Consider the following 7,722-nt stretch of genomic DNA (forward strand, 5'->3'; position numbering starts at 1 on the left):
CAAAAAATAGTACAGCGCAAAAATTATTGCAAACGAAAAACTGTATAGTCTATAATTTTCACTGATCCATTTAAACATTAGGGATTTTTTTACAGAACTTTTATCCAGATTACCACAGCCATTAATACTACCCCTTATACCCATACCTTGTATGTACATTGATATGTACAGTATTAAATGTAAGAGTAATTTTATCCCTAGTTCATCTTGATACACTTCATCACTTGACACACTTCGTCAGTGGATGTAAACCCTCACATATACCCAGTGAAGTGAATAGCCTCAGATGATACACAGAGATGAAACAATGCCTCCTACATACATTTTGCATGTATATGTGTTATCTTCCCCTTTCTATACCATTTAAATCATGTTAGAAATCTTTCTTCCTCTATCAGCAGCACATAAGGGTGGGTGGGGAGACTGGACTTTTACTATGTGAGAGCTGGTTGGACACCCCCCCCCCCCCCTCCACATAGGCAGAGAAACAAAGGAACATCCCTACTAATCTCTCTCTAAGCTCCCACCCTGACACAAATTTTCAGCTCATGTTATCATGTGTCAGAGAACTTCTCAAAAGTGACTCTGGCAACAGAGGAATGAAACATCAGAAAGAAATGACACTCAGAGCTTTGGCGAGAGATAAGTAAGCACTGCAGATATATGTGCTTAGTTCAAATTTCATGGATGGGGTCTACCACTAAGTACAATTTCAAATTCAACTCATGCAGGGAAAAACGTGTCAGTAAAGAAAGCTATTGCCTACACCTGTGGCCCTCCAGCTGTTGCAGGACTCCAAGTCCTATCATGCCTCTGCCTTTGGGAGTCATGCTTGTAACTGTTCAGCCTTGCAATGCTTCATGGTACTTGTAGTTCTGCAACAGCTGGAGGGCCACAGGCTGAACACCCATAGCCTACAGGAATACCTAACCATGCCACGTTATGGTCAATAGCTTTTTCACAACAAGGTACTAGACATGTGCAGACTAGAATATTTCGTTTCGTTTTTTCGTTTTCGTCTGTAAATTTTATTTATTTAGTTACTCCCGAAATTCGTTTTTATTTATTTCGTTTTTCGTGCAAAAATTGCATTCGTCCGAAAATCCACATGAATTACGGTCGAATCTGTCTTGGAAGGCTTATGGTATCTGTCGAATGGATAAAGAAGATTCGATGGAGCTGCTAAACTATATAGCCTATAGGCGGAGCATTCGATTGCCGAAATGTACGATTGCAGTGTCGTATAGTTGCGACGATCCCGTCGAATATTATTATAAACGTGCAACGATCCCGTCAAATATTATTATACGTGTATGTTTTAAGTTGCTATGTCGAAACTGCGTCGCTCATGTCGAATCTGCGTCGTTCATTTCTGTGCGTCTCCGCCCCAGCGTCCGCCGTCCGCCGTCCAGGCAGTCAGTGGAGAGAGACTGGAGAGTGAGACAGATCGAAAATGGCGGCGAGCAGCAACAACACCAGCACAAACATGCGCTCGGCCTCGGAGGAAGCACTGGCAGGGCCATCTACTCTGGCAGCAGATGTGCCAGTGCCAGTGAGGAGGAGATCACAGGGCAAGAGGGGGAAACAGGCTGCATCCAGCAGGAAGAGGAATATCACATGGACTCATATAGAGTCCCAGGTCCTCATCAGAGAAACTCTTCCTTGCTGGATGCAGCTGTGTGGCCCCCGCTCTAGAGAGACCACGCCAGAGTGGAAGAGGCAGAAGTGGGAGGAGATTGCCCGGAAGGTGGAGGAGCAGTACCACCACCAGCGTGACCCGACTGCCTGTCGCAAAAAATTCAGCGACCTAAAACACTTCTACATATTTTTGGTAAAAAAAAAAAAATCCCAATTAGGGATTATTGATTGGTTTGCGCAAAAGTTATAACGTGTACAAAATAGGGTGTAGTTTTATGGCATTTTTTATTTTTTTATTTTTTTACAAGTAATGGAGGCGATCGGCGATTTTTATTGTGACTGCGACAATATGGCGGACACATCGGACATTTTTGGGACCATTGTCATTTATACAGCAATCACTGCTATATAAATGCAGTGATTCCTGTGTAAATGACACTGGCAGTGAAGGGGTTAACCAGGGGGTGGCAGTGTAGGGGTTAAAGAGGAGGGCCGGTTAAAATAAAAAAAAAAAAAAAAAAGTCAGCAGCTGCAAACACTGCAGTTGCTGACTTAATAAACACACTCACCTGTCCAGGGCGCCCGCGATGTCGGCTGCCCGAGGCCGACCCGTCCCTCGGCTCTCGGGTCCCGGCGCCGCCATTCCCTGTAAGGGAAACAGGCAGTGGAGCCTTATGGCTTCACTGCCCGTTTCCTACTGTGCATGCGCGAGTCCCGCAGCTACTGCGCATGCGCGAGTCCCGCAGCGCTTTCCGAATGGGACGCGCTGTGTTCTGGAACACACAGTTCCCAGAACACAGCGCGACTCATTACCCAGAAGACGCCGCGACGAAGACAGAAGACAGAAGATCTCCGCGGAAGAGGAAGATTAGGATAAAGTGCCTAGCAACAGGCATTTCTGGTAAGTTAAAAAAAAAAATTTTTTTTCATTTTTTTTTTTTAGAATTTTTTAAATGTTTTTGTTTTTCAGGGTGGCCCTCCACTTTAAGTCTGTCCTAGGGGAGTGTTACTAAAGCCTCATACACACAGTCGGACAAGTTTGTATTGTATACACACGGTCGGACTTTTTCATAACAAACACGAACGTAATGATGTCACAACGTACTGACGCTGCTTCAAAAGAGGACGTTCAGTGACTCCAGCGCTACCTTTGGTGAACTTCTGTATTGTTGTCTGATCTTTTGCATTGGTTCTGAGCATGCGTGTTTGTACCTTGTACAAAAGTCCGATACTTTTGCGTACACACGGTTCGGACTTTGCTCCATCGCACTTTTGTTGCCAGAAAGTTTGTCCGTTCGCACAGCCAACAAAAGTCAGATGAAAACAGAAAAAGTTTGTCCGATGGAGCGTACACACAGTCGGATGTTGCTCCAAAACAGCTAATTTGCATGTTTGTTGTCAAAAAGTCCCACCATGTGTATGGGCCTTAAAGAGGAAGTAAACCCTGATGAGTTTACTTCCTCTTTTTTTCCCTGCAAAGGTAAAGCATAATGGACTACTATGCATCGCATAGTAGCTCATTATGTGTCACTTACCTGACACAGGAGCCAGCGAAGTCGCCGCTGATCCCTGTAGTCCGCCGCATCCATCTTGCTGGTGGCGTCTCGCAGCTCCGACCAATGACATCGGTGAAGCCGCGATGACGTCACTCCCGCGCATGCGCACGGGAGTCGACAAATTAGGCAAATCCATTCTTGGACTTGCCGCATTTAGTGCGCCTGCGCGCCGCTGTCTACGGCGCATGCGCCGTAGACAGCGGTGCCCATTTTCGGGCAAATATCTCCTAAACCATATAGGTTTAGGAGATATTGCTTGGACCTACAGGTAAGCCTTAATCTAGGCTTACCTGTAGGTCAAAGTGGTTTGAAGGGGTTTACTTCCTCTTTAACTTTGCGTGGCGTGGCTGTGTGTTAGTGACTGAACACTGATCTCTGCTCCAATCACATGTAGCAGAGATCAGTCACTTGTTGCTAGGCAGAATGGGGAGATGCTGTTTATGGCATCTCCCCGTTCATCCGCCCAGCGAGACGATCGCGGGTATCCCCACAGCGATGGAGCCCGCGGGACCCCCGACCGGACTCATGGGGGTCCCGACTGGCGGCACGCACGCGATGGCAGGGTGGCATATAGAAATGCCCATACCTGTACGCCAATATGCCTGCCCGTGGCATTCTGCCGACGTACATTGTCGTGCGCCGGTCAGGAAGTGGTTAACTGACAATTGGACGCTCCTGCGATGTACTACCCAAATTAAATGTATGCCCTTTTCCCGCCACATATAGAGCTTTTATTGGTGGCATTAGATCACCACACTGGGTTTTACATATTTTGTTATTGAAAAAAAGAGTTAGGGCCGGTTCACACTGCGGGCGATGCGAGGCGACACCGACTTGCCTCCCCGCGACCTGCCGCGACCTCAGCGGCGATTTGCAAATGACTTCTGTATAGAAGTCAATGCAAGTCGCCCCGAGGTCGCCCAGAAGTAGTACAGGAACCTTTTTTCTGAGTCGGAGCGACTCGAGTCGCTCCTCTCAGAACGGTTCCATTGTACAGAACGGGGGCGACTTGTAAGATAGCGGCGAGGCGAGTCGTGTCGCCTCGCATCGCCCGCTGTGTGAACCGGCCCTAAAGTATAAAAAAAAAAAATATTTTGTTATGGTGGCTGGACTTAACCAGCTTGCGGACCTGCCACCATATGTGGAGGGGTCCAAATCCACAAGTGGTTAATGCAAAAGACACAAGAAAGGTAATTTACACCATACACAGTTCACACAAGCGCCTAATTAGAAAGGTGGACTGGACAGTGGACATTTATATGAATATTTATTTACTCGGCACAATCCCAATCGTGTCTTTTATATTTTATTATGGACCAAAAAAGCATACCTTTTTCTTAAAATGAATTTGGTTAATAAAAAAAAAGTGAAAATCTTGGGCTAAATGAAAAAAAGTGCCTAATCCAAAAATTCCATTTGCATTTCATACTACTGGTTCATTCTACAATTGTTTCCTGTGTTGATGTCATTTTCAGATTACAATTGTCGATTAATTATGGAACCCGTTTCTCTTCTCTTTTTGTTTTGCAGCTCCATTGCACGTAAACGCAGGCAGTCGGGTCGCAGAGGGAAGCGGGTGCCTCTCCTCCCCCATGAGGCGGAGCTTTTAGAGGGCATAGGGGAGGAGGAGATCAGCCAGCTCCTGGCTCATCAAGGTTGGTGTCAGCATTACATTGTGCAGGAGGGTTTTTTGATTGGCAAGCATCGGGCATTCACCATGTTGTGTTTGATTTTATTTAAAGATCGTATCCAGGAGCGCCGCCGGAAGCCGAGGCCGGAGGAGGAGTCCTCATCATCATCCTCCGCATCAACACCCAGTAAGTACAGTATTACTGTAGTAGTGACACTAATACAGGATCCTTTTCCATTTGTCCAGCCTTCCATTGTCGATTCCAATGTCATTGCTTCTCACTCAAGCAGTGACAGGTGGAGCCTCTACGACGTTCTGTCAGGTAACGCAAGCGCTTGTGTAATTTACGTAATCTGACAGAACGTCGCCGCTCTGAACTGAGGCGCCTGATCAGTGTCGTGCACCTAGCACTCGCCGCTGGAACCAGGACAGGTAAGTGCCTCCCTGTTTTTATTTTTTTTTACTGTTTTTGTAATTTATTTTTGGATTGCCATGCTAATGGATAATTATTTAATTTTATCTTTATACAGTATTTATAGTAATATCTTTAAAGCTTGAACATTGTAAAGTTCATCATTTCTCCTTTATTATTAAATAGGTCTCGTCATCGTGCAGTCAGAAGGGGAGACTGAGGAGGAGGAGGAGGCTGAGGCGGCAACACCCACATGTAAGTTAGTATAATCTTGCTGGTATCTGCTGCTGAGTGATCATACATGTTTCAATGTTTTTGTACTAATGTGTGTGAGATTGTTGTACACTGCAGATTGTAATTGTCTTTTCTATATTAAATTGATCAACAGCTGCTGAGCAGGAGGTGGAGGAGACCTGCCCTGGAGAGGCTGCTGGGGATGCGCCGGAAGGTGACCAGCCAGACGCGGCAGATGCAGGGAGTAAGTACAACTTTTTTAGTATTTTCCAGGGAAATAGTATTTTAAATATGAAATGCTGGTGGCATACACTGACTGCTCTGTACACACTCAGCCCGCCCATTACATGGCACAGTAAATCGTTCCTTCGCTGTCTGCAACTTTAAGGACAGGATGATATGATATCAGCGTTCAGTTCAGCTCTTCCTGATAACCCCTGAGCTCCCTGGAATGTCCCCCCCTCCCCCGATCACTGCACAGCAGGTTGGAAGCAGAGGATGTGTGTGAGTGATGATCAGTGTCCAGCTACACACACAATGCTATTACTGATATCAGTGCTGTGCAGGGCAGTCATTGTGTTGGCTCTGTTTGTTTCTTTCTTCTGCTGGCGACCAGGCTGCTGCCCATTACTAGTCCATAGGGATTCTCCAGGTTACTGCTGCTGATACTAGTGCAGCATGCCATTTACTAGAACTGGGCTGTATTTTCCCTCACTTGCAGCATCTGAAATTGTCTTTTTCTCCTCTCCCTTCCACCAGCAGCTGCAGGAAAAAAATATAGCCAATAATTCTAAAATGCTGCCCCCCCGAGGTCTGCACACCCGCTGTGCCCATTATGAGGGGTTCCCATCATCCCTGTGCTAATTTCTGGGGTCTTTACAACTGCTGTGTCCATTATGAGGGGTTCTCACCATCCCTGTGCTGAGTTCCCGGGTCTGTACACCCACTGTGTCCATTATGAGGGGTTCTCACTGTGAGGATCAAGGTATAAGAAAACCAAGATGGTTGACAGTATGTTTCACTAAATGTTTATCTTGTCTGTTTCATTCTTAGTATCTTAAAGACACCTCATCCTTAAGTCCTAAGTATCTTAAAGACACCTCATCCTTAAGTCACGTACACATAAGAAGAAACCTTATCTTAAAGACCATCTGCCACATCAGCTCTAAAAGCAGAAGACGCCTAGAGAATTGCCTTTTATGGAAACTTGTTGTTGTGTTTCAACATTCCTGAAGCCTGTCTTTTGTGTATATAAGAGCTGTGTTAATAAAGAGACTCAGAGAGTTGGGTGCAGCCTTCTGAGCAGAAATACTGAGAACCTCTTTCCGTGTCTCTTTGCTTAGATAAGAACTCTAATAATAATTGGGAAACGGTAACATAACTTGATGAGTAGGTGGCTTGCTGTAGTCACACCTAACATTTTTGGCGCCCGAACAGGGACTCGCTGAAGAAACTACAAGAGGCGAACGAACATAAGGACGGAACGAAGAGGTCGGGCACATCAGGAACCACAGACAAAACCTGCGCAGGTAAGAAAAGCTTTATTTTCTTATAAACTCTGTGCTTCTTAGATTTGTGCCCACCTGATCTGTCTGAATTGTTCTTCAGGTAAAACCAACCTCTGTAGTAAGCGAGTCTTGAATTTAATATTTGACTTATGTTACCGTTGTTTCTTGTCTGTCTCCTTGTCATCTGTCTGTTGTGACTGAGATAAGCCCTGTTTGTATGGTGTGAATTGAAACATATATCATCCCAATGAGTAACGGAATGCGCCTTTAACTCGTAAGAGTACTTTGGGGGTCCGACACTTAAGTTTGATATACGCTTTTTGATTCATGAGCCTAAAAACGGGTTGAAAGTATAAGTCCTGACTGCCTCGATAAAGCAGGAATAAGAAACGAATGCTGAGAGATTCCATGGTAATGGGAAGGGAATAAGGTCTCCACAAAGTCCGGAGATCTAGTTATATGTGTTTGGCCACCAAAAGGAATGCTTGTATATGTTGTAGCCGTCAGTCTGGTCATAATATTTGTCAGTTGGCTAGCATATAAAGTAATTCGATTTCAGAAATCTCATCTAGGAGAGGTTTTTAGTATTTTGGCACCCTAGGAGGAGAAGGCAACGAGACACTTAGTAAGTGATCCAAACGTCACCTAGGCAAGACTGTCAAAATGGGCCAGACACATGGTAAACCCCAGGAGGAATCTCAGAAATGTTATGCTGTTAAAGACATAATTACAATGTTGTATGGG

The 7,722-nt window shown here is 45.3% G+C and overlaps 1 long non-coding RNA gene across 1 annotated transcript; it reads left to right on the plus strand.

Annotated features, from left to right (window-relative positions):
- The first annotated feature begins 2,684 nt into the window (after positions 1–2,684).
- On the plus strand, positions 2,685–5,902 carry LOC143963271 (uncharacterized). The gene is made up of 3 exons (XR_013270929.1): positions 2,685–4,849; positions 4,937–5,011; positions 5,423–5,902. It is a non-coding gene; the product is annotated as an uncharacterized LOC143963271 (long non-coding RNA).
- Positions 5,903–7,722: the final 1,820 nt, after the last annotated feature.

The sequence above is a fragment of the Lithobates pipiens genome, unplaced genomic scaffold (genome assembly GCF_037356315.1).
Source record: "Lithobates pipiens isolate NorthernLeopardFrog02 unplaced genomic scaffold, aLitPip1_a1.2 Scaffold_8, whole genome shotgun sequence".
NCBI lineage: Eukaryota > Metazoa > Chordata > Amphibia > Anura > Ranidae > Lithobates > Lithobates pipiens.